Genomic DNA, 27,480 nt, shown 5'->3' on the forward strand with positions numbered 1-27,480 from the left:
GCTCTTGTTTGATCCTTCGACGCTGGTCGGGGCGGTGGCGCGTAGTGGCTGTGTACTTGTGCTGTTCGGGCACCGCGGAGCTCCTACACCCGCGGGTTGAAGTGGCCGGCCTCGCGCCGCTACCGTTGGGTCGACCTTAGGTTTATTACCGCTGGGATTGGCTGGACCCGGCTCCGCTCGGCCTTGTGATTGGCTGCCGGCGTTACCGTAGTCCGATCCGATTGGCTGGCCGGGTTCCCGCCGCCTGCTGCAATTGGCTGCCTCGGATGTGTCCTAGGCGTCGATTGGTTGGTGGTGTTGCCGTTGTCCGCTCTGGTTGGCTGATGGGTGGTAATGCCCGCCTCCAGCTTTTTTATCAATGCAAGGTAAAGTGGGTCAGGTCTGGGTGTGACCTGTCTCTTCCTGAGACTTGCTACATTAACACTGAGGGGTAAGTTTGAAACCTTGTCACCTCTAAAGGCAGGGTTTATAGGACCCTTCACACAGGTGCTTTGTGGCTGTTGACTGCTCTGCAGATTGTTTTTTAATCTCTCTTTAAACTCAGTTTGTTCCCTTACAGGGTCTGATACTATGGCCCTAATGGTGGTCAGTGAGTTTGTGGATGACCTGCACGTGTGGACTATAGCAAACAAGGTCAGTGTTGAGAATCCACCACTAGTTCCTTTTATCCACACTTGGAGTAATGTGCATTTTTTTGGTCTCTTTATTTTTAAAAGGTGCACTTGCACAATGCAGGTTCACCAGATTCTTTGAATGGCTGGTTTGTGGGAGAAGAGTTGGGTGGTTCTCATTGAAACAATTGTTGGCAGGGCTGGGTGATAGTTCCTCCTCCCAAAGTAAGTTCCCACAGGTAGTGGGATTATGCGATGAAGATGACTGTGCCTGTGAATTCTGGACTTTTAGCAAATCTAAAACACAATTGAGAAGCTGCTTCTCCCAAAGGGTTGTGAATCTAGGATTTGCTACCCTAAAGTGTAGTGGATGCTGCGGCAGAGAATAAATTTCAGGAGTTAGACCAATTTTTAATTGCTAATAGTTTGAAGTGCCATGTGGAGGGGGCTGGGACATGTGGATGAGTAGCAAATTGAGCAGACTCTGGGCTGAATAATTTAATTCTGCCTCCTATTCCTGTAGGGGTAAGCATTGCTGCCTGTCAGTGCTAGGGACCTGTTTGATTCCAGCCTTGGGCACCTGTTTGTGGACTTTGCACATTCTCTGTATAGGTTTTCATGTTCCAGTTTTGTCCCATAGTCCAAAGGTGTGCAACTTAGGTGCATTCGCTATACTAAATTGCCCATAGTGTCTAGGGCGCGTGCTCCTCAGTTGGTGTGCATGTGATGGGCCGAATAGCCTGCTTCCACATTATAGGGATTCTATAAACTTATGATGTGGTCTTCTCATCATGTTTCAGTGAAGTTTTAATCTGTATCAAGATCAAGTTGAGGAAATAGCAGAGTGGCTTTCCGTTCAATCCCTACAGTATTGAAACAGCATATCCACACTGACCTTCAGAGCATCCCACCCAGACCCATCGAATATATTATGGGGTAATTCAGCATGGTCATTCCACCTAGCCTGCACATCTTTGGGCCGCAGGAGGACACGAGCACCTGGAAGAACCATGCAGACACTGAGAATATGCAGACTGTTGCCTGAGGATGGAATTAAATCCAGGTTGTTGTGAGGCAGCCACCCTTATTGTGGAGTTGATTATCAGATTAACTGACTTTAATTAAATGCTGAATAGCCTCCTGTTCCTAGTGTTGTCTTACACAAATACCATAGGTCATCCAGCTTGTTGGACCTATCCAATCATTCATTTAATGTCACTCTACCACACATACCCAAAGACTGAGCTGCCACAGTCCTCTGAAATAAAAGTTGTGACCCAAGTGCCATCCTCACTTTTAAACTGTCATTTGGGTTCAGGTTTCCCAAACAGGGAAATCTCTTTAAGCTGCTTATGTATTGTGACAGTCTTAAGTATTTTGTCAGTTTCTCTAAAGTAATTTGGTTTCAGAATCTTGTCTGTCCTGTGGGCCTTGAGTAGTTTGAGACTGATCAGAGCTCCAGGTGGATGATAGGAGTGGAGTAGACCACATGGCCTGTGTAGCCTGTTGTATAGTTGATCATGGGTTTAACTTGCTGTCTTCTCCCTGCCTCCTTAGACCCTGTGACCAAAAAGCCTTGTGTATTCAATGATGGCAAATCCACATTCTATTGGAGTAGTGAATTGCCAAAGATTCACATCTGCCAATTAATGTCCCTTGTCTAATTTCTAAATTACCAGCTTTTTAAGACTCCTCTGACCAGTGGAAACAATTGTACTCTATCATAACCTCTTGAAATTTTCTATCAGATTGTGCCTTACTGCTAGATTCCAAAAACTTCGGCACAATTTAATGGCATTGTATCTGTTCGTAAATCTGTGCTTGAATATGGAGACCAAACTTCTTTCTCAGAAGTGATTCCCTCAAAACCCTGTACAATTGGAGCAAGGCCTGTTATTTGTCTGCTCCATTCCTCTTAAATGGCCAGTGAGCTATTACAAAAGATATTCCATGAACAAGGTATTTTTAGTTCTTGCCTACTTAAAATCTGTCAGCCCTGTGGCTTGCCTTTTTGCTTGACTTTAATAAATTTTACACTACATGCCCTGTGACACTTCACTAGTTACTTCCTGCCAACTTGAAAATGTCCTGTTAATGCCTACTATAGAACATTACAGCACAGTACAGGCCTTTCGGCCCTTGATGTTGTGCTGACCTGTCATACCGATCTCAAGCCCATCTAACCTACACTATGCCATGTATGTCCATATGCTTCCCTGCTGTTTTGATTATGTTAACATTCTTGTAAACTACTTCTCTATCCTCGCAAGCCTCAATCCTCCTGAAGTGTGACCAGAACTATTAGTTAATCTTTGATTCTTTATTCTTGTAGTGCTTCTGACTGGCCACTGTCTTTGCAGAATTATCTTTTCTTTGACTTTACCAGCATAGCTTAGTGGTTAGCACTGCCTCTGCACCAGGGACCTGTTTGGTTCCACCCTTGGGCAACTGACTGTGGAGTTTGTACATTCAGTGACTGGGTTTCCTCCAGGTGCTCCAGTTTCCTTCTGCAGTTCAAAGATGTGCTGGCTAGGTGGATTGGCCATAGTGTTCAGGGATGTGCTGGAGTAGGATGCTCTGAGGGTCAATGTGGACTTGTTGGGCTGAAGGGCCTGTTCCATGCTGTAGGGATTCTGAAATGTTAATGTTTTGGTTAACTATGAACAGTGTGTTCTGTGCTTGAATTTAATTCTTATTGGAATTGTCTATTGTATATATCCTGAATATCCCCTAAATGTCTGTCACTGCATCGGTATTGATCTGTTAGCTTTCAGTTAACTGTAGCTTTCATGTGTTTATACTTGCCCCCATTTCACTTTGAGACATGAAGGTTCTATTAAATGTAATAGTTGTGTTCCAATGCAGCAACATAAACATGGAACATTACAGCACAGTACACACCTTTCGGCCCTTGCTGTTTTGCCAACCTGTGAAGCCAATCTGAAGCCCATCTAACTTACACTCTTCCATTATTATCCATATGTTTATCCAATTACCATTTAAATACCCTTAAATGTGGTGAGTCTACTACTGTTGCAGCCAGGGCATTCCATGCCCTCTCTACTGAGTAAAGAACCTACCTCTGACGTCAGTCCTATATCTATCACCCCTGTATTTAAAGCTATTTGGATGAACTTTTGGAATGTCATAACGTACAAAGCTATGGGTCTAGTGCAGCAAAGCGCACACTTGATGGACTGAAGAGCCTTTTCTGTACTGTTTGATTCTGTAATTCTATGATTCTAAGTTACTGCTTCACTGAACTCCAAATTAGTAAAACATGATCTCCTTTTCACAACCATATTGACTCAAATTACTTTGTAGTTTTCTTAGTGCACTGCTGTAATATCTCAGTTGTAACTTCTGACACCATATTGTCATATTTGCTAGTTGATTGTAATTGTTATGGGAATTCTCAGGCGTTGAGGATTGGATCAATCTTGTTTAACTGCAGCAGTGTGATAGAACCCATGAGTGGTAGAAAATGGGTGCTCACCATGTTGACCCCTCCAGAATTGTCTACAGTGCATATACCATTACCTGGTGCCAAACCGGCAATGCCATTTGCAAAGGAGAACCTGTAAAGGAGAAATCATTAACACAAGATGGTGCTGGACATGTTATGGAAAATTGCATTATAAGTAATTGGTCCTATGGAAAAAGTGGGGTTGGGGCAGATCTTTCTCAAGTCTGTCACACTTGTACTGAATTAAGTGAAATCAATAAAGCACCAGAGTTCAGTTTACAGCTAAAAGCATTGTGGTTTGAAGAAGCATACAGTAATGAGCAGATTACAGGGTGTAGAGCTGGATGAACACAGCAGGTCAGGCAGCATCTTAGGAGCAGGAAGGCTGACGTTTTGGCCCTAGACCCTTGTCATCTTTCTTGCTCCTCTGCTTGGCCTGCTGCATTCATCCAGCTCTACACCTTGCTATCTCGGATTCTCCATCTGCACTTCCTATTATCTCATGAGCAGATTTCCAGACACTTCACTGCAGTTATAGATTTGCCTCCCATGCACCAACACATACAATGACTCATCACACCAGTAGGAATCGTGTATAGCAAGCCCTCAGTCACATTCTGCTAATGCTAGAAGCATTAATCGCCACCAGCAAGTCTGAACTACCACAAACAGCATCCTTTTGACAGCAAAATAAAACTTGTAGTTGCCAGCCATTCAGCTTCCAGCAGAAAAAGTTACCAGTGGTATCCAGCATTTCCTAGAATGTCACCCAGTGCTTAACATGATTCAGTGGCAAAAAAGTCACTGGGAATAATTTTCTAACTTCCAGCAGCATTACCTCATTTGAAAAGATCCCTATCACCAAATTTACAAACACCAGCAATGACAAAGCCCAATTAGAAACCATATCAAGCCACTTGCCAGAAGTATGTCCAGACACCAACTAAATGCATGGATAAGACCATTCTGTCAGAACCATCAACACTTAGTCACTAGCAATCACATCACTTCAGCATCTCCCAGTCACCAGCAAAACTACTTGATGTGCACTTACATTGTTGTTGCTAATGAGTCTGTCACCATCCCTGTGTCTGGATGCTGGCAGTCATTTATTTCCTTTCACTGTTTTGTGATTGAGAAGCCTATTGCCTAATTTGAACTGAGACTTAATTCTATTCTTATCATTGTGACTGATATTACAATTGATTGTGAATTTGAAAGATCAAAGTTTCTTACATGACAAGATGTCTGGACTCCTATGTAATGACCTTAATGTAACTTTTCAAACTATAGTAAAAGCATTGTTTATTCTGTTTTGCAATTTTCTAATGCTAAACATTGTGGGGATGGTATTATAACCAAGACAGTGTTTTGCAAGTACTGTTCCCCTATTTGTTAGTGATATAGCCAATTTGCATTACTGGAACATGGTAGTCTTGAAACTACACTTGCCCTCAACCCATGTTAAGTTCCTTCATGTGATTGCTATCTAGGGGTAGCTTCACTATTTGGTCATTAATCCTGCCTCTGTATAACACCAGATCTAGTATAATCTGCTCTCTGGTTGACTTCATGCAATTTCTAAACTGTCCCTCATCCAGATTACATTTGCTCATCTGCCTCTTCCATTCATGTTTAGATGAATTTTGATTGTCATACGTTTCTGGAAAGCTTCCCTTCATTTGTAATGTAATTGCCTTTCAGAAGTAGTATGTGAATTACTGATAATTGACAGCAACTTCTAACAAGGGCAGTTACTTTGCAGTGCTTCTGCCTCCCATCTGAGAGCCTTTGGATTTTGTTAGAGAAACAAAGTAAGAAATGTATTAAGATGAGACTTTTTTGACTGAAGAAAGCCCAAATGTTGGTTGTTGCAGGGTGCTGTCCAGTGACAACATGAAGCCACATAAGCTGATGTACTTGGAGACTGTTCACAAGGAATATGTAGACTGCTATCTTGTGGTGAAGAGTTTTACTGAAAGCTGGTCTCTGCAAGCTGCAACAGCATCTTTTGAGGTGAGCTATTGGATTGCATGGGCAAAGCCAATTATGATTTTAATTAATACCAAGGAATGCTAGCCTTTATGGGTACCAGGGAGGTTTTGTGAAACTAAGGGCCAGCTGTTTGACTTTGCAATGGGGCTAAAAAGCAGAATGTGGCCAGAGTCAGGTCACTTTCCTTGTGTTGCCAACATATTTGGGAAACATGATGAGCTGAACACATTTGCAAAGAATGATTTTTCATTCTTTATTCATTAATGGGATGTGTTGCTGGCCAGGCAGCATTTTGTGCCTGTCCCTAATTGCCCTGGGAACAGTTGAGCCAACCATATTGTGGGCCAGGCAAGGATGGCAGTTTCCTTCCCTAAAGAACATTAGTGAACCAGATGGGTTTTCCTGACAATTGACAATGGATTTGCAGTTATCATTAGACTCTTAATTCCAGGTATTCATTGAATTCCAATTCCTCCATCTGCTATAGTGGAATTTGAACCTGGGTCTCCAGAACATTATCTGGATTAGTTGTCCAGCAATAAAACCTCTAGACCATTGCCTCCCTCAACTTGCACTTTGGAAAAACAATATGTGAAAGTAAAACTTGGATATTTCAGGTTTGGTTTATAGTCCCAACTATTGTCATTTGCAGTACATTGTACTGTGGTTCTAGTTGCAAGCAGATTTTGCGCAAGTTTGATTCTCAATTGAACAATCAACTTTGATCTCACATCAGAAGTTCAATGTGCCTTATAAAACCCTCTGCCAGGTTTTGAGATTATTGCAAGACATGCTTATGTGATAGTATAGACTTGGCTGAGTGTGACCTAAAGATTTAATTTCTTTAAAGACATGAACAGCATAATTAATCCTACATATTGTATTCAATAGCTGGCTGTACAGAATGATTCTAGTGTAAATGAGGAAGCAGAATTCAAATCTTTACATTAAATCAATACTTGTTTTGTTTCTTTAGCTTCTGATTTTTCACTGCAGTTCAGTCTTTTCACTTGTAGAGATCAGACTCATCAATAGACTGGGCAAGATTACACTTAATGTTTACTGTCAATTGAATGTTTACTGTCAATTGAAGTCACCATTGAACTAACAGTAAATACCAAAAGAACTGTGGGTGTTGTAAATCAAGAACAAAAACAAAGTTGCTGGAAAAGCGCAGCAGAACTGAGGAAGGGTGACCGGACCTGAAATGTTAACTGCTTTCTCCAATGTTGCCAGACCAATTGAACTTGACAGTAACTGATTGATACAACAGACTAAATGGTATAGTTCATATTAATTGGCAACCAAAAGTATTGAGAAACACTTGAAAAACACTTTTGGCTGGTTCTTAGTCTTAAAGGAGCCATCTCAAACTCAGTCCCAGCTTTTCATGCATTCAACTCCTGCCACCCCAGGTTGAGTCTTTCAGTGTCATTCAGCAATCCTGAGGACCTAAACTTGATATAGACAAAACACTAAAGTATGACTCTTCAGGGGAGTCTGAAGAAATCATGGCTTATTGTGTTAACTGCTTTTCTAAGGACTGCCAGGTGGGCTGAGTTTCTCCAAAGATGGGCTTGTGAAGGCTGTGATCCTTGTGTCAAAGCATATGCACTTACTGTTTATGGAGTACCATTAAGATAAGAAATTATATGCCAATGTTCACATCACCTCAGATTGCTGTCTGTAGGAGGTTTGAGGAAAGATGAGAATTACAGTTGAGTCATTAACTGATCAGGACCCAGTGTGTGCTGGGAAAATAAACCTTGTGTCCTTTCAACAAGTGTATTGGGATATTCTGAACATGTGTTCAAGAGTTAATGCTGGCTGAACCAGCATTTATTGCACAGAGGTCATTTTAAAAGTCAGTGTCATTGCTTTTGGTGTGGAATCAAATGTAGGCTGCTCCAGGTGAAGGCAGGCAGATTTCCTTCCCAAAGGACATTAATAAACCACAATCAAGTGGTTACACAGCCCTGTTTGTCCTATGGATTTTGCATTTCTTCAGCTGCTGTGGAGTTGGAATTTATCCCCAAAACATTTGTTTCTGAATTGTTAATCCAGTGACATGTCGACTGCTGCCATTGAATGGTGATTTTTGTCAGCTTGTTGCAATAAAAGTATTTGTCTTCTCTACTAGTTTCCTTACCTGTTGGAGTTGAGGATTTGTTTTGCTGTCCACAGGAGAGGGCTAATGGGCTGAGAAACCTATGGGGTGATAACCAGCAATGTGGAGCTTGTGGCTTCAGTTTCTCATTGAGGTCCCTGAAAATTCAAGGAGGGAAGAGGCTATTTTTAAACTTTCTAGCTTGTGGAGGTGCGTACATTGATTTATTTATTCCTTTTCTTTGCAGGTACTCCAGAATAGTTATTTTTGGACTGAATCTGACCATGGAATCCTCCCCCAGCTAGCTCTGGGTAAATGAATGTCATAGTCAAGAATAATGGTTTGTCCTTGTGCCTACCAGATGAAGGTACATAAGAAATTACTTGGACCACTGGGGACAGCTGCAAGAGATGTGCTGTGGCAAGATCAATAATGCTGACTAATTCTAATGTAGTTCACAAGTTTCCTTTGGGAAGGAAATCTCTCTCATCCATCCTTTTCTACTGTGTAACTCCAGAGCCATGGTAATGCAGTTGACTCTTGAGTGCCCTCTGAAATGGATCAAGCCACTCAGTTCAAACACAGTTAGAGATGGGCAACAAATGCTGGTCTTGGTAATATCCATATTCCATGAAATAAAAAACATTCTTATTCATCTGCCTTGCCCCTACAGTAGAGGTCACCAACATGGAGATAAGGGAGCTCTGACAGCCAAGCCCTTTGCTAAGATGTGAACCCAACAGGCACTGTGGTTGTGGTCGAGATAAAACACCCATCTTTTTACTGTTTTAATATCAAGATTCTGGGAGGCTGCTAGTCAAGAGTAAGCAACCAGCACACCATGCTAAACTACTTTTTCACCAGTAAGACTAAGTTTTATACAAAACATTGCCTCTTGCTGGCACGTGAAAGTACCTGGAGAAGAGATTCTTGAACAAGTCCTAACAAGCCAATAAGATTGCAGCAGACTCTGGACAAGAGGCTGTTGAACCTAGATTTTCCTTCCACCCATAACACCAATGTTCTTATCTGTGTGCAAGGGTGGAGTTTTCTAAAGGGGTTGACAGACTTGGGCTCTTAATTTTGAAGCTAGAATCTTTTTTCTAATCTGATAATACTGGACTATTAAAAACCTTGTATGTTTTATTGATTCTGGGTCTGAAAAGACTACATCTGGAATTTTGTGCTTTTAAAAATCTCAATTTTTGAGGGGAATAGTGGGGCTTGATTTCCAGTGTAATATCCACTGAAGCTTAAAAATAAAATGGATGTGGCCAAATGTTACTGAGCCTTGGTGTAATCATTTGAGAATTACTGGTAAAAGCCAGATAATATTTCATACTTGTAGTTTAAAAAGTGGAGTTCCAACATATTAGCTAGTTTTAGGGGACCAGATCAGGTGCAATTTTAAAAACCTGCCTTCTCTGAATCTTCTAGGTGTGTAATGCTACATCAGCAAAATACAAAATGTTTGTGCTATCAAGTGGTCATCTGGCACTTACTTATAAATAACCTAATTGCTGTTGTTTGGGTTCTCAGGGCAGTTGTGATTTTATTACAGTCTTGCTCAAAGATGGGCAAAAGAGTTGAATTCCAGTGGCAAGGTGAGTACATAACTGCTCTCAACATCAAGGTCAAATTTGGTTTGCTGGTTGCTTGGAATTTCCCAGGTAGAGGAATTGAAGGATAATTCAATACAAGATCATCAGATTTGTTAGGGTGGACATAAGCACCTTTTTCCTCAGATGGAGATGGCTAGCACAAGGGGACATAGCTTTAAATTGAGGGGTGATGGATATAGGACAGATGTCAGAGGTAGGCTCTATACTCAGTACTAAGGGTGTGGAATGCCCTGCCTGCAACAGTAGTAGACTCGCCAACTTTAAGGGCATTTCAATGGTCATTGGATAAACATATGGATGATAATGGAATAGTGTAGGTTAGATGGACTTCAGATTGCATTCACAGGTCAGTGTAACATTGAGGGCTGAAGGGCCTGTACTGTGCTGTTATGTTCTAACTGAGAGCTATGGCTTCTATGATCAAATAGGTGATTATTTGCACTGGTAGATTCAGCATAAAAGCAGACTGAGGGAAGGAGAATCTCTGGTTCTGTGGTCTTGGCACTTGCCGATTGCCTTGGCTTTTTCAGCAGAAATATAGTTAATCTCTTCAATGGAGGGGAAGCTATGCTTGAGCTGAATTCATTTGAGGATGTGGTCTCTCGGGAGACCTTTCTAGGAGGCATCTGCTTTAAGTGGAATCTCAAATTATTCTGATTAACATTGCCTTTAGTGAAAGTTTGGTGAATCATTGTCCCATGAGGTCAGACAAATTCAATTATGTTAGAATTCCCTACAGGTGTCTTGTTTAAGGTTTTACAGTAGATTTGGTAAAGTAGTTTGGGTTGTGGGTTTTGAGGCTGGTTGGCTCGCTGAGCTGGTTTGTTCTGTAGGCATTTCATTACCCTGCAGGCTAACATCAGTGTAGCCTCTGAAGCAAGTAAAAACCAGGCAGGAAAACACACACTACTTCAGAGACTGTTTGGCCTGCTATGTTCAAACAACTCCAGACTGTTATCTTGGATTCTCCAGTATCTGTAGTTTCCATTATCTGAGAATTTCTACCTCAACAGGTGTTTTTGTCACAAGATTTGAATTTTAGCCTTCAAGAACCATTGTGTTGTCAGAGGGTGGTCACATTGCAAATGGACTCCATTGTGGTTGGTTGAGAATATACCAGGCTGTGGGGTTTTGGCTGGCAGTGATTTTTTCATTTGATGTACAACATGGATACACTCTGGATGTCCAACTCATCCATGCTATCTAGTCTCATTTGCTAGCATTCAGTCCATATTCTTCTAAACCTGTTCATGCACCAATCCAGATGCTTTTTAAATACTGTAATTGTGCTGGCCTCCTTCTGAGGGGTAAGTCACCCCCCCTCCAAAGTCCCTTTTAAATATTGCCCTCACCTTAAAGCTATGCCCTCTAGGGGAAGGACCTTGTCTATTTATCCTATCCATGCCCCTCTGATCTTAAGCCTTTAAGTGCATTCTTCCACCTCTGCTCCAGGGAAAATAACCCCACCCAATTCAGGATAACAGTGTGGAGCTGGATGAACGCAGCAGGCCAAGCAGCATCTCAGGAGCACAAAAGCTGACATTTTGGGCCTAGACCCTTCTTCAGAGAGGGGGATGGGGAGAGGGAACTGGAATAAATAGGGGGAGGTGGACTGAAGATGGAGAGAAAACAAGATGGGTAGAGAGGAGAGTATAGATAGGGAGGGGATAGGTCAGTCCAGGGAAGACAGACAGGTCAGGGAGTTGGGATGAGGTGGTAGGTAGGAAATGGAGGTGCGGCTTGAGGTGGGAGGAAGGGATGGGTGAGGAGGAAGAACAGGTTAGGGAAGCAGAGACAGGCTGGGCTGGTTTTGGATGCAGTGGGGGGAGGGGGCGAGCTGGGCTGGTTCATTCCCCCCCATCCCAAAACCAGCCCAGCCTGTCTGCTTTCCTAACTTGTTCCTCTCACCCATCCCTTCCTCCCACCTCAAGCTGCACCTCCATTTCCTACCTACCACCTCATCCTGCCTCCTTGACCTGTCCCCTCCCCACCTATACTCTCCTCTCTATCTATCTTGTTTTCTCTTTGATCCACCTCCCCCTATTTATTCTAGTTCCTCTCCCCATCGCCTTCTCTGAAGGGTCTAGGCCTGTCAGCTTTTGTGCTCCTGAGATGCTGCTTGGCCTGGTGTGTTCATCCAGCTCCAAAGTTCATTATCTTGGATTCTACAGTTCCCATTATCACCCACCCAATTCAGCATGTCCCTGTAGCTCAAACTCTCCAAACCTGACAATATCCTTGTAAATCTTTTCTAAGTCCTTTCAAGTTTCACAACATCCTATAGCAGGGATAATAAAATGTGAGGCTGGATGAACACAGCAGGCCCAGCAGCATCTCAGGAGCACAAAAGCTGATGTTTCGGGCCTAGACCCTTCATCAGAGGAGGGATGGGGTGACGGTTCTGGAATAAATAGGGAGAGGGGGAGGCGGAGCGAAGGGGGAGAGAAAAGAAGACAGGGAGGGGATAGGTCAGTCCAGGGAAGATGGACAAGTCAAGGAGGTGGGATGAGGTGGTAGGTAGGAGATGGGGGTGCGGCTTGGGGTGGGAGGAAGGGATGGGTGAGAGGAAGAACCGGTTAGGGAGGCAGAGACAGGTTGGACTGGTTTTGGGATGTAGTGGGTGGAGGGGAAGAGCTGGGCTGGTTGTGTGGTGCTGTGGGGGGAGGGGACGAACTGGGCTGGTTTAGGGATGCGGTGGGGAAAGGGGAGATTTTGAAGCTGGTGAAGTCCATCTCCTGCACATCCCTCACCTTCCTGGATCTCTCAGGCAACCAGCTTGTAACTGATGTCCATTTCAAGCTCACCGACTCCCACAGCTACCTAGAATACACCGCCTGCAAAAATTCCATTCCCAATTCCTCTGCCTCCGCCGCATCTCCCACTATGAGGCATTCCATTCCCGCACATCCCAGATGTCCAAGTTCTTCAAGGACCGCAACTTTCCCCCCACAGTGGTTGAGAACGCCCTTGACTGCATTTCCTGCCACACATCCCTCACACCCTGCCCCCGCCACAACCGCCCAAAGAGGAACCCCCTCGTTCTCACACACCACCCCACCAACCTCTGGATACAACGCATCATCCTCCGACACTTCCGCCATCTACAATCCAACCCCACCCCTGTCTGCTTTCCGGAGAGACCACTCTCTCCGTGACTCGACTCCCTTGTTCGCTCCACACTGCCCTCCAACCCCACCACACCCGGCACCTTCCCCTGCAACCGCAGGAAATGCTACACTTGCCCCCACACCTCCTCCCTCACCCCTATCCCAGGCCCCAAGATGACTTTCCACATTAAGCAGAGGTTCACCTGCACATCTGCCAATGTGGTATACTGCATCCATTGTACCTGGTGTGGCTTCCTCTACATTGGGGAAACCAAGCGGAGGCTTGGGGACTGCTTTGCAGAACACCTCCGCTCGGTTTGCAATAAACACCTGCACCTCCCAGTCACAAACCATTTCCACTCCCCCTCCCATTCTTTAGATGACATGTCCATCAAGGGCCTCCTGCAGTGCCACAATGATGCCACCCGAAGGTTGCAGGAACAGCAACTCATATTCCACTTGGGAACCCTGCAGCCCAATGGTATCAATGTGGACTTCGCCAGCTTCAAAATCTCCCCTTCCCCCACCGCATCCCAAAACCAGCCCAGTTCGTCCCCTCCCCCCACTGCATCACACAACCAGCCCAGCTCTTCCCCTCCACCCACTACATCCCAAAACCAGTCCAACCTGTCTCTGCCTCCCTAACTTGTTCTTCCTCTCACCCATCCCTTCCTCCCACCCCAAGCCACACCTCCATCTCCTACCTACTAATCTCATCCCACCTCCTTGACCTGTCCGTCTTCCCTGGACTGACCTATCCCCTCTCCACCTATCTTCTTTTCTCTCCCTCTTCGGTCCACCTCTCCCTATTTATTCCAGAACCCTCACCCCATCCCCCTCTCCGATGAAGGGTCTAGGCCCGAAACGTCAGCTTTTGTGCTCCGGAGATGCTGCTGGGCCTACTGTGTTCATCCAGCCTCACATTTTATTATCTTGGATTCTCCAGCGTCTGCAGTTCCCACTATTATATCCTATAGCAGGGAGACTAGATTGCATGCAGTATTCCAAAAGTGGCCTCACCTATGTACTGTACAGCCACAGCCAGACCTCCCAACTCCCATATGCATGCTCTGACCAAAAAGGCTCCCTGGATCATGACCCCACCCCCAAGCACCAAACCGTCCACAACCTTATCTCAGGTGACCTTCCCACCCACACCCTCTAACCTCATTGTTCCCCAACCCCACATTGCCTGCTTGTATCTGCTTCCCAAAATCCACAAACCAACCTGCATGCCCTGGTTGACCCATTGTCTCTGCCTGCTCCTGCCCCACCGAACTTATCTCCACCTATATGGACTCCATTTTCTCCCCCTTGGTCCAGGAACTCCCTATGTCAGAGACATCACCCACGCCCTCCACCACCTCCAGAACTTCCAATTCCCTGGGCCCCAAAATCTCATTTTCACCATGGACATCAGTCCCTATACACCTGCAATCCCCACACAGATGTCCCAAAGGCCCTCTGCTTCTTTCTGTGCCGCAGGCCTGACCAGCCCCCCTCCACTGACTTGTCTTCACCCTCAACAATTTCTCTCAATTCCTCACTTCCTACAGACAAAGGGGGTGGCCATGGGTACATGCATGGGCCTAAGCTATGCCTGCCTCATTGTAGATTATGTGGAACAATCCCTCTTCCACACCTACACTGGCCCTAAACCCCACCTCTATCTCTTCCTCTGTTACATTGATGACTGTATCAGCACCGCCTTGTGCTCCCGAGAGGAGCTCGAACAGTTCATCCACTTCACCAGCACCTTCCACCCCAACCTCAAGTTCACCTGGACTATTTCTAACACCTCCCTCACCTTCCAGAATCTCTGTCTCCATCTTGGGCAACTACCTAGAAACCGATATCCATTTCTAGCCCACTGACTCCAGCTCCCCCCTGCTGCAAAAATGCCATCCCCTGTTCCCAATTCTGTCACAGCTGCTCCCAGGATGAGGCATTCCAGTCCTGTACATCTCAAGTCCTTGTTTTTCGAGGACTGCAAACCCCCCTCCACCGTGGTTGAGAACGCTCTTGACTGTGTCTCCTGCATTTCCCACAACTCATCCTCACAGCCCATCCCTGCAATAACCACCAAAAGAGAATTCCCCCCCCTCCTCACATACCACCCCACCAACCTCTGGATCCATGCATCATCCTGACACTTCCGCCATCTGCAATCTGACTGCCCCACCAAAGACATTTTTCCCTCCCCACCCTTGTCTGCTTTTTGGAGGGACCACTCTCTCCCTTGTCTGCTCCACACTCCCCTCTGACCCAGCAGTTTTTCCTGCAGTTGCAGGAAACACTACACTTGCCCCCACACCTCCTCCCTTACCCCCATCCCAGGCCCCAAGAAGACTTTCCACATCAAGCAGATGTTCACCTGCACATCTGCCAATGTGGTATACTGCATCCGCTGTTCCCGTTGTGGCCTCCTCTACAGCGGGGAAACCAAGGAGAGGCTTGGGGACCGCTTTGCAGAACAGCTATGCTTGGTTTGCAATAAACTGCACCTCCCAGTCATGAACCATTTCAACTCCTCCCATTCCTTAGAAGACATGTCCATCCTGGTGGTCCTGCAGTGCCACTATGATGCCACCCAAAGGTTGTAGGAACAGCAACTCATATTCTGCTTGGGAACCCTGCAGTCTAATGGTATCAATGTGGATTTCACAAATTTCAAAATCTCCCCACCCCCTACTGCATCACAAAACCAGCCCAGCTCATCCCTGCCTCCCTAACCTGTTCTTCCTCTCACTTATTCTCTCCTCCCACCTCAAGCTGCACCCCCACATCCTTCCTGCTAACCTTATTCCACCCCCTTGACCTGTCTGTCCTCCCCGGACTGACCAATCCCCTCTCCACCTACACTCAATTCTACTGGCTCCAGCCCCATCCTTTTAACTTGTCTGTCTCTTCTCTATCTATCTTCAATCTACCTTCCTCCCCGGCCCTATTTATTTCAGAACCCTCTCTCCCTCCCCCTTTTCTGATGAAGGGTCTAGGCCCAAAACATCAGCTTTTTGTTCTCCTAGGATGCTGCTTGGCCTGCTGTGTTCATCCAGCTCCACACTTTGTTACCTTGGATTCACCAGCATCTGCAGTTCCCATTATCTCTGTACCAAATGCTGTCGTCTTTTCACTGCATGTGGGGAGGCGATGGCCTAGTGGTATTATTGCTAGACTGAACCCAGAGAATGTTCTGGGGACCAGGGTTTGAATCCTGCCACAACAGATGCTGTGATTTAAATTCAATAAATATCAAACTAACAATCTAATACTGACCATGAATCCGTTGTCGATTGTCAAGAAAAACACATCTGGTTAACAAATGCCCTTTAGGGAAGGAAATTACCATTCTTGCCTGGTCTGGTTTACATGTGACTCCAGACACCTCATTAGGGATGAGCAATGAATGCTGTCTCATTGGTGTTGTCCTCGTCCTGTGACTTAATTTTTAAAAATTTCAACTGCAGGAGGCTGAGATAATAATGTGCGAAATTAGGTGTTTTTAGTCTGGAAAGCCAGGTCTCAAGATGTAGAAGTCAGGCATTTTATATGAGCACAGCACTGACATGACTTTATAAATAGGGAAAGGCAGAGTTTTACATAACCTCACCCCTCTCCAGCCCCAACCACCACCTCTTTCCCCCATATTCAGCCTTGTGTCTTGCTTTGCCCTTAGATCCATTTTTTCCCTTTTAACCTGAACTTAAAACTATTTTGTATATTTTTATCTTTCATATTTTTACTTTTGCCATGGCTCTCTAAATTGAGCGTAGCCCCTCCTCTGCCTTTGCCTGATAAATAAAAAGGAGACATTTTCCAACGTACTTTGGAAGCAGTTGCACTGAGGTTGAAGCATTATCCTTACTCCACAAATGTTGACACATCTGCTGAGTTTGATTTATTTTCACATGTTACAAAATACTGAAAAATGTATAGTGTCTCTGCTGTTTTGCTTTCATTTTGAAAGAAAACTCTGCATTTCAGACCTGATAAGCACCTGATGTTTTTTGACAAAACAGGCTAGGAGAAAGCATTTAAGTGGGCACATTAAGGGAGCAAGAAATAAATGTGAAAGTGAAATTTGCGGGAAAGAAATAACTGGCGCAGAACCATCTGTGCAGGGGAAATTACAGATCAGAGTAGGTAGTGCGAAGGGGGGACAGTCGCAATTTCAGTGAGTGTGAAAGACGCCATCTGTTGGACAATGTGTGACATTGCAGTCGTAACTAATGGGAGATGCACCTGAGGTGTAATGGGTTGCCCTTGCCCTAGGACAACCTTTTTTATTTTAAGAATATTTTTCATAAAATTATTCATAAAAATTGTGTATATTTCGAGACAACACAGTGTGAAGCTGGAGGAACAGAAGTGGTTCTGTTCTGCACAGTTACATCTCAAGTAAAACACGTAAATGTTGGAGATTTGACTATACACAAATCAAACACCTGTCTTACAAGTACAATACTAAATATTCACATACATTTGACCCACTATAGGAAGATCCAACACTGAACGGACACCCACTTACTTACAGCAGGATAACAAAGTGTGAGGCTGGATGAACACAGCAGGCCAAGCAGCATCTCAGGAGCACGAAAGCTGACGTTTCGGGCCTAGACCCTTCATCAGAGAGGGGGATGGGGAGAGGGTTCTGGAATAAATAGGGAGAGAGGGGGAGGCGGAACGAAGATGGAGAGAAAACAAGATAGGTGGAGAGGAGACTGTAGGTGGGGAGGTAGGGAGGGGATAGGTCAGTCCAGGGAAGATGGACAGGGCAAGAAGGTGGGATGAGGTTAGTAGGTAGGAAATGGAGGTGCGGCTTGGGTTGGGAGGAAGGGATGGGTGAGAGGAAGAACAGGTTAGGGAGGCAGACACAGGTTGGACTGGTTTTGGGATGCAGTGGGTGGAGGGGACGAACTGGGCTGGTTTAGGGATGCGGTGGGGGAAGGGGAGATTTTGAAGCTGGTGAAGTCCACATTGATACCATTGGGCTGCAGGGTTCCCAGGCGGAATATGAGTTGCTGTTCCTGCAACCTTCGGGTGGCATCATTGTGGCACTGCAGGAGGCCCATGATGGACATGTCATCTAAAGAATGGGAGGGGGAGTGGAAATGGTTTGCGACTGGGAGGTGCAGTTGTTTATTGTGAACCAAGCAGAGGTGTATACCTAGAATACACCTGCTCCCACCCACCCTCCTGCAAAAATTCCATCCCCTCTTCCCAATTCCTCCACCTCCGCCGCATCTGCTCCCAGGATGAGGCATTCCACTCCTGCACATCCCAGATGTCCACGTTCTTCCAGGACTGTAACTTTCCCCCTGCAGTGATCGAGAACGCCCTTGACTGCGTCTCCTGCAACACATCCCTCACACCCCGCCCCCGCCACATTCGCCCCCATAGGATCCCCCTTGTTCTCACATACCACCCCACCAACCACCGGATACAACGCATCATCCTCCGACACTTCCGCCATCTACAATCCAACCCCACCACCCAAGACATTTTTCCATCCCCACTCTTGTCTGCCTTCTGGTCAGTCCCACTTTCTCTGTGACTGCCATGTCTGCTCCACACTCCCCTCCAACCCCACCACATCCAGCACTTTCCCCTGCAACCGCAGGAAGTGCTACACTTGCCCCCACACCTCCTCCCTCACCCCTATCCCAGGCCCCAAGATGAATTTCCATATTAAGCAGATGTTCACCTGCACATCTGCCAATGTGGTATACTGCATCCACTGTACCCGGTGTGGCTTCCTCTACATTGGGGAAACCAAGCGGAGGCTTGGGGACCGCTTTGCAGAACACCTCCGCTCGGTTCGCAATAAACAACTGCACCTCCCAGTCGCAAACCATTTTAACTCCCCCTCCCATTCCTCAGACAACATGTCCATTATGGGCCTCCTGCAGTGCCACCCGAAGGTTGCAAGAACAGCAATTCATATTCCGCTTGGGAACCCTGCAGCCCAATGGTATCAATGTGGACTTCACCAGCTTCAAAATCTCCCCTTTCCCCACTATATGCCAAAACCAGCCCAGTTCTTCCCCTCCCCCCACTGCATCACAAAACCACCCAGCTCTTCCCTTCCCCCCACTGCATCCCAAAACCAGCCCAGCCTGTCTCCGCTTCCCTAACCTGTTCTTCCTCTCACCCATCCCTTCCTCCCACCACAAGCCGCACCTCCATTTCCTACCTACCACTTCATCCCGCCTCCTTGACCTATCCATCTTCCTTGGACTGACCTATCCCCTCCCTACCTCCCCACCTATACAGTCCTCTCTATCTTCTTTTCTCTCCATCTTCGGTCCACCTCCCCATCCCTCCCTATTTATTCCAGAACCCTCTCCCAATCCCCCTCTCTGATGAAGGGTCTAGGCCCGAAACGTCAGCTTTTGTGCTCCTGAGATGCTGCTTGGCCTGCTGTGTTCATCCAGCCTCACACTTTGTTATCTTGGATTCTACAGCATCTGCAGTTCCCATTATCACTTATAGCAGCAAACCGGACATTGAGGCTAATTTTGCTGTCAGCCCCTCTGCATCCTCCACCCACCTCCGGCCAGAATGACTGACCTGACATGGCCAGCAGCAGTGAGACACTGGGGTGTACATGTTAATCAGTCTCAGTGACGTATTCCTGTGTGATATAACTGACATAAGGAGGTTCCCACCTACAACCTCCCTAACCTCGGTGATGGTGAAGAATACCCAGACCAGAGGAATAACAATCATTCCACCCACCGCACCCCACCCCCAACCAAATCAAATGCCCTTGTACCCAAAATCTCAACCATTTCCTGTAGCTGCTGAGGTGTGACACCCCACACTCCTGCAGAAACAGCAAGTCTGCTTTGATGTTGGCCAGGTATGCCAATGTGGATACACATCATGTAACAGATTTAACGCTACATATGTTCATACTGGTAACTTTAATACCCATTTTAAAAGTTTATACAATTACCCAATTGCCATGTACCCACACGTCTTGTCCCTGGGGGACTCCTTACATCCCCACGGTGTGGGCGAACTGTTGAACACTCTCCGCACTGAGGTAGATGTCCTGATCCTCCCTGGATGGATTACCCTGCTCCAGTGACATTGGGGCAGGAACACAGTCAGCAGGATCCAGTTCTGAGTCAGAACATCGCGGCTCCCAGTTGCCTGGAGCTGTGGGTGACCCCTGGTACTCACCAGCTAGAAGTTGGGCTTTGCTGGGCCCGAGAGTGGCTTAGGTATTTCTGCATTGAGTGGGGTGGTGCTCCTCTCCCTTTCCCCCATGGTGTTGTCACCTTTTTTTCTTGTTGGTGGCCATCCCTCCATATATCTTTGTCATCCAAGGAGCTGCTGGCTTAGACATCATGCAGCTGCCTCTTTCCATCTGGCTGTGGTGGCCTAATGTGTTTTTCTTTTCTGATTCCAGTTGTTTCTCACCATTATCCATTCTCCTGCCGCATTGGTTTCCTTTTCTTCCATGGACTCTGCCTGTTCAAGTAATGGTTGGATCTGTTGCTGAGCCTCCGGACTGGCAATGTTTCCCTCCTTTCTGGGTACCTTTCATTTCAGTTTGCTGGCTGGGAGGTGATCTTTGGGGGTCCACGGCTCACATTACTACTTCTGGCCACCTGAGCATTGTGGTTCCCCTTGTCTTGGACAGGCCTTGTGTTGGTGGCCTGCTTCCCCACAGAGATTGCAGCTCTTGGACTCCTTGCAGTCCTTCATCAGGTGGTCCTCTTGTTTGCAGTTCCTGCAGAGAGTCACTTTGCAGTTTTGCTGCCATGGGCCCTGCCCTCCTGCAGGTTCAGCACACTCTGGGCTGCCCCGCATACAACAGGAAGCCTCAGATCCATCCAGTTGCAAAGCGGGACGGGTGGGTGGAGGAAATTCCCACTGGTGTTCACCTTGACCCTGCCACTTTGGTCCAGATTCCAAAGGGGTCCATTACATTGGTGCTGCCTCCTTCTAGCGACATGTATCTTCCAAGGAGGATCGGAACATCAGCTACCAGAACATGGGGGTCGTACAAATGGATTGTCACAACTCGGCTCCTTTGTGCAGGGAGAATAGATGATGGAGCTGCAGACAGAATGGAGATGGCCCTCTCACCTTTTTACTCCTAAACCTTCAGGAGACACTCAGATTGCTTCACACCCCTGAAGGTCACATCAAATTTGGCCCCCACTGTAAAAATCCTGCAGGCTGACAATATTTGCTGCTTGGAACCCACAGCAATACAACTGGTCTCTCTTCACAAAGAAAGTCCGATTGACTGGTAATCGTTCCTCCACCTTCTGCACAGTCCTGTGCTCCAAACTCCCAGAACCGTGACACGGAATTGTACCCGGTGTGGCTTCCTCTACATTGGGGAAACCAAGCGGAGGCTTGGGGACCACTTTGCAGAACACCTCCGCTCAGTTCGCAATAAACAACTGCACCTCCCAGTCGCAAACCATTTCCACTCCCCCTCCCATTCTTTAGATGACATGTCCATCATGGGCCTCCTGCAGTGCCACAGTGATGCCACCCGAAGGTTGCAGGAACAGCAACTCATATTCCGCTTGGGAACCCTGCAGCCCAATGGTATCAATGTGGACTTCACCAGCTTCAAAATCTTCCCTTCCATCCACCGCATCCCAAAACCAGCCCAATTCGTCCCCTCCCCCCACTGCACCACGCAACCAGCCCAGCTCTTCCCCTCCACCCACTGCACCACACAACCAGCCCAGCTCTTCCCCTCCACCCACTGCATCCAAAACCAGTCCAACCTGTCTCTGCTTCCCTAACCTGTTCTTCCTCTCACCCATCCCTTCCTCCCACCCCAAGCCACACCTCCATCTCCTACCTACTAACATCATCCCACCTCCTTGACCTGTCCGTCTTCCCTGGACTGACCTATCCCCTCCCTACCTCCCCACCAATACTCTCTCCACCTATCTTGTTTTCTCTCCATCTTCGGTCCACCTCCCCACCTCTCCCTATTTATTCCATCTCTGATGAAGGGTCTAGGGCCGACACGTCAGCTTTTGTGCTCCTGAGATGCTGCTGGCCCTGCTGTGTTCATCCAGCCTCACACATAGTGAAGAATCCAAGATAATAAAACTGACACAGAATTGTCTGTTCCCTGGGTGCGTCAATTACACGGAAACATAATTGAAATGTTCTGCTTTTTGATTAAAAATCAGGGGAGAGCGCGAACGCAGTCCCCCACTACCACAAATTTTGCAGTCGAGTATCCCGCATTTGGGGACATCGCAGGCGTCAGCACACCCGAAGTGCAATGGGATAGCCTCGTCCTGGGAGAACCTCCTTCATGATCAAGGTGTCTCCCCTGCCAGGTAAGTATGCTTTCGTCTCCCCCTCGCTCACTCCCAACAACATGCTCTACCTCTCACAGTCACACTTACTCACTTTCCTCCATCACCTTTTTCAGGTGCCATGCCACAGAACAGGTACGCGTCTGATATGCATCACGAAACATTACGGAAAATCTCCACTTTTCTTGAAATCCACACATACAGGGTACGCACTGCTTATTTACATATCTCCCTTAAAAGGCAACTCCCCACCCACTGCTTCATTCAGCTGCTGCCTGATTTGCTGAAGGAAATACCCGGAAGTGTCCAATATACGCGGAAATAAAGGTTCAGCTTCCCGCTGTTGCAGAGACTGTTACAAATCTGATGTCAACGCGAATGAAAAACAATTTCCAATGTTTCCTCGAGGCACGTTCGCGGAATTAACGCAGACTCTCCTAAATGTTTTGCTGAGACCTTGCAGCCTGCAACTAATTGGGAGGAATTTCCTTACGAATCAAAAGCTTTCAGTCCTGAGCTGGAAATCATAGAATTCCTATCGTGCAGGCAGAGACCATTTGGCTCCTTGAGTTGACACTGATCCTCCAAAAAGCAACCTACCCTATCCTGCACACTACAGGGCAATTTAGCATGCCCAATCCATCTAGCCTGGGATAGAGATAATGGGAACTGCAGATGCTGGAGAATCCAAGATAATAAAAGTGTGGAGCTGCATGAACACAGCAGGCCAAGCAGCATCTCAGGAGCCTAGACCCTTCATCAGAGAGGGGGATGGGGTGAGGGTTCTGGAATAAATAGGGAGAGAGGGGGAGGCGGACCGAAGATGGAGAGAAAAGAAGATAGGTGGAGAGGAGAGTGTAGGTGGGGAGGTAGGGAGGGGATAGGTCAGTCCAGGGAAGACAGAAAGGTCAAGGAGGTGGGATGATGTTCGTAGGTAGGAAATGGAGGTGCGGCATGAGGTGGGAGGAAGGGATGGCTGAGAGGAAGAACAGGTTAGGGAGGCAGAGACAGGCTGGGCTGGTTTTGGGATGCAGTGGGGGGAGGGGACGAACTGGGCTGGTTGTGGGATGCGGTGGGGGAGGGGAAGATTTTGAAGCTTGTGAAGTCCACATTGATACCATTGGGCTGCAGGGCTCCCAAGCGGAATATGAGTTGCTGTTCCTGCAACCTTCGGGTGGCATCATTGTGGCACTGCAGGAGGCCCATGATGGACATGTCATCTAAAGAATGGGAGGGGGAGTTGAAATGGTTTGCGACTGGGAGGTGCAGTTGTTTATTGCGAACTGAGCGGAGGTGTTCTGCAAAGCGGTCCCCAAGCCTCCGCTTGGTTTCCCCAATGTAGAGGATGCCACACCGGGTACAATGGATACAATATACCACATTGGCAGATGTGCAGGTGGACCTCTGCTTAATATGGAAAGTCATCTTGGGGCCTGGGATAGGGGTGAGGGAGGGGGTGTGGGGGCAAGTGTAGCACTTCCTGTGGTTGCAGGGGAAGGTGCCGGGTGTGGTGGGGTTGCAGGGGAGTGTGGAGCGGACAAGGGAGTCATGGAGAGAGTGGTCCCTCCGGAAAGCAGACAAGGGTGGGGATGGAAAAATGTCTTGGGTGGTGGGGTCGGCTTGTAGATGGCGGAGGTGTCGGAGGTTGATGCGTTGTATCTGGAGGTTGGTGGGGTGCTGTGTGAGAACGAGGGGGATCCTCTTTGGGTGGTTGTGGCAGGGGCAGGGTGTGAGGGATGTGTTGCGGGAAATGCGGGAGACGCGGTCAAGGACATTCTCGACCACTGTGGGGGTAAAGTTGCGGTCCTTGAAGAACTTGGACATCTGGGATGTGCGGGAGTGGAATGCCTCATTCTGGGAGCAGCTGCGTCGGAGGAGGATGAATTGGGAATAGGGGATGGAATTTTTGCAGGAGGGTGGGTTGGAGGAGGTGTATTCTAGGAGCTGGATGAACACAGCAGGCCAAGCAAAATCTCAGGAGCACAAAAGCTGACATTTCGGGCCTAGACCCTTCATCAGAGAGGGGGATCGGGAGAGATTTCTGAAATAAATGGGGAGAGAGGGGGAGACGGACCGAAGATGGAGAGCAAAGAATATAGGTGGAGAGGAGAGTATAGGTGGGGAGGTAGGGAGGGGATAGGTCAGTCCAGGAAATACAGACAGGCATCTAGCCTGCACATCTTTCGACTAGGGAGATCTGAAACAAAATAAAACCAGCAAGTGCTGGAGAATCTCAGCAGGCCTCACAGCATCTGTCAAGAGGAAAGCATCGTTAATGTTTCCAGTCCAGTGAGCCACGTTCAGAATTCCCAACCTCGCTTCGCTTCCTGAAACCAGTTTGCTTCTCTCATGATTTTTGTTTCATGCATTCAGGGGATGTAGAAGTCACTAGCTAGGCCTGCATTATTGCCCCATCCCTAACTGCCCATGGGCGAGTTAAGAGTTAACTACACATTGCCGTGGGCCTGGGGTCACATGTCGGCCATGCCAGGTAAGGACAGCAGATTTCCTTCCCTAAAGACATTGGTGAACCAAATGGGGCTTTATCCCCCTTGACAACCAGCAATGGTTTCATGGTCATTTTTAGACTTCCTTTTCCAGGTTATGATTGAATTCAAATTCCACCATCTGCTGTGGCAGGATTCGAACCCAGGTCCCCCATTTCTGAAGAAGGGTCCCAACCCAAAACCTCAGCTTTCCTGCTCCTCTGATGCTGCCTGGCCTGCTGTGTTCCTCCAGTTCCACACTGTGTTATTTCAGACTCCAGCATCGGCAGTTCTTACTGTCTCCCCCCCAGAGTAACCTAGGGTCTCTAGGTTAACAGTCTAGCAATAATCCCACAAGTTCATCGTCTTCCCACCAAGTTATTGAATTGATACAGGGCCATCTCCTGCTGTCGGAGGGATCCTACTCAACCAATGGATAGGAACTCAACACCACCCATACCTCAGTGCAATGACCAAAAGCCGTGCAATATTTAACTTTCAGAAGCTCTTGAAGTCTTAAAAAAATCTTGCCAAGCCTTTGATAAAGTTTGAAGGTATTCTAAAAACATTTTGAAAGCCTTTGAAAACAGAAAGCAAAAATGCACTGGGCTGGCACGCACTCATATTAGTATACTCCTTTGCTCTCTATGTGTTGTAAAATCTTTCACATTGTGTTACATGTCAATAGCTAGATTTATTCTGTTTAATTTTCATTCCATTTGCTCTGTAGACCTCTGTCATTGTTAAAACCAGTTCTGTGACACAGCATGCTTGTTTGATCCACGGGGAGACAGAAGGTCAGACAGGAGAGTGAAAACACAAGGAAAGAGATAGAAGGTCTGAAAGAGGAGTGACAGAAAACCCGGGGAAGAAACAGAAGGATGGAGAAAATTTGCGGCAGAGAATAGGAGGCACAGAAATGCAAACTGAGGGCAAGCAATGCAGAGAGAGCAAGAGGAGATAATGGTGTGATGTAGACAGAATGATCCTCAGCCAGGAACAGTAGACCCCAGAGGGCTGAGAGACAGAAAGGTGGGGAGAGACGTGACCAGGGAGGTTGAGGATCAGCAAGACTGAATAATTAAACAGTTCCTGAAAACCCAGCAAGAGAGTCCGAGGAAGGGATCTGAGGGGGGATAAGTGAACAGGGTGGAGATGTGAATGATGGGGATTTAGAGAAAGCTGTGGGTGAGACAGGCAACTGGGAACATGGAAGAAGAGATTGGGGCGATGGAGGAGGCAGTGAAATCTGTGGGATCTTAACATGCAGTAGACCTTCTGCACCTTTTTGATCCTTTGTTTGTCCCCAGCTCAGATCCTGTCCTCTTTGTGATAAAAATCCCAGAGACAGCCTGAGTCCCACAATTCTTTTCCTCATGAGTGTGTGAGAGTGTAAATGAACAACAAGAAAACGGGATGATTTGTTATTAATCTCTCTCTCCCTGTGGGTCCAGTTCTTGTGTGAGGATTACTCATGGTACAATGATTGATTCTGTCTGTCTTCACATTGTCTGAACTTCAGCTCCCAAATTAGGTCTCCTCAGGAGCTGAAGAAGAGAGTAGTAGATTTAACAGGGATAGTCACACCAATTGGAAAACACAGGAAAACTTGGAAATAACAGTACTAGTCTTTCTGAACACCTTAGTATTGAATTCCAGTTTGCAGCCATTTGCAAATCTTACAGGTTTTAATTTCTCAGAAAGCCAAATTAACCTTGGTTGTAAATGTACAATAAATTAATTACATGTGTGACATGATTATGCAACAAGAGAATTCAAACATTTCCCATTGACACACAACCATCACCTAATAACACTGTTACCGCCCTGATGGTCACCACTGATCAGAAACTGATTTGCACCAGGTGTATAACAGTGTGTGTTACTGTCATTAAAGTGGCCACTACCTGTTTGTGTCTACATTATGACGGTAACATCATACCATCATATGAACATACAATATAGCATTTGGAAACCATTCAGCCACTTGAGCCTGCTATGCTTTTCAATATGATTGTGGCTGATCTGTTTCAGAAACAGACCAGCTGTGATTGATTTGATTTACTGCAGTCATGTGTACCTAAGTACAGTGAAAAGCTTTGTTTGTAAACAGTGCAGGCAGGTCATAGTAAGCAAGGACTTATAGACCATACGGTGCTTAGAAAAGCGAGGCTTACACATTACACCACACAGGAGGTGTGCAAAGCAAGATCAACATCAACAAAATCAACATTATTTGAAATTAGAAAGACCATTCATCAGTCTAATAATGGCAGCGAAGCTGTTCTGGAACCAGCTGGTGCATGTGTTCAGGCTTCCTTATCTTCTGCGGTTGTAGGTTGTAGGAGATCATTACCGGGGTGCGATGGGTCTTTGATGATGTTGGCTGCCTTTCCGCGGCTGCGAGCCGTGTAAAGAGTCCATGGATGGGAGTCGACTTCCGTGAGGGTCTGGGCTGTGGGCACCACCTTCTGTAGTTTCTTAGTCCTGGGCACAGCCGTTGCCATACCAGGCCGTTATGCACCTGAAGTTTGCTGACTATGGTGCATCAGGAGTTGGTGAGGGTCCTTATGGACATGCCGAATTTCCTGAGCCGCCTGAGTAAAGTGCCTCCTTCACCATTGTATCTACGTGGGAAGCTCAGGACGGTTTGTTGGTGATTGAATAGCAGAGTAGAGTTAATGGGCTGAATGGACTAATTCTGCCCCTGTATCTTATAGTTTGAGTTTCAAACCCAACATGACAGAGCCCTCTGACCATCAGCAGCTTTCCTTGTGT

General features: G+C 46.7%; 1 long non-coding RNA gene and 1 other non-coding gene across 2 annotated transcripts; one reads left to right on the top strand and one right to left on the bottom strand.

The window, feature by feature from the left end:
• The first annotated feature begins 499 nt into the window (after positions 1-499).
• LOC125461294 (uncharacterized) lies at positions 500-9,458 on the top strand. The gene is made up of 3 exons (XR_007249466.2): positions 500-633; positions 5,955-6,093; positions 8,427-9,458. It is a non-coding gene; the product is annotated as an uncharacterized LOC125461294 (long non-coding RNA).
• Positions 9,459-22,081: 12,623 nt separating this feature from the next.
• LOC132207254 (U1 spliceosomal RNA) lies at positions 22,082-22,245 on the bottom strand. Its single transcript, XR_009443375.1, has one exon. It is a non-coding gene; the product is annotated as a U1 spliceosomal RNA (small nuclear RNA).
• Between the last annotated feature and the right edge of the window lie 5,235 nt (positions 22,246-27,480).

The sequence above is a fragment of the Stegostoma tigrinum genome, chromosome 2 (assembly GCF_030684315.1).
Source record: "Stegostoma tigrinum isolate sSteTig4 chromosome 2, sSteTig4.hap1, whole genome shotgun sequence".
NCBI classification, from domain to species: domain Eukaryota; kingdom Metazoa; phylum Chordata; class Chondrichthyes; order Orectolobiformes; family Stegostomatidae; genus Stegostoma; species Stegostoma tigrinum.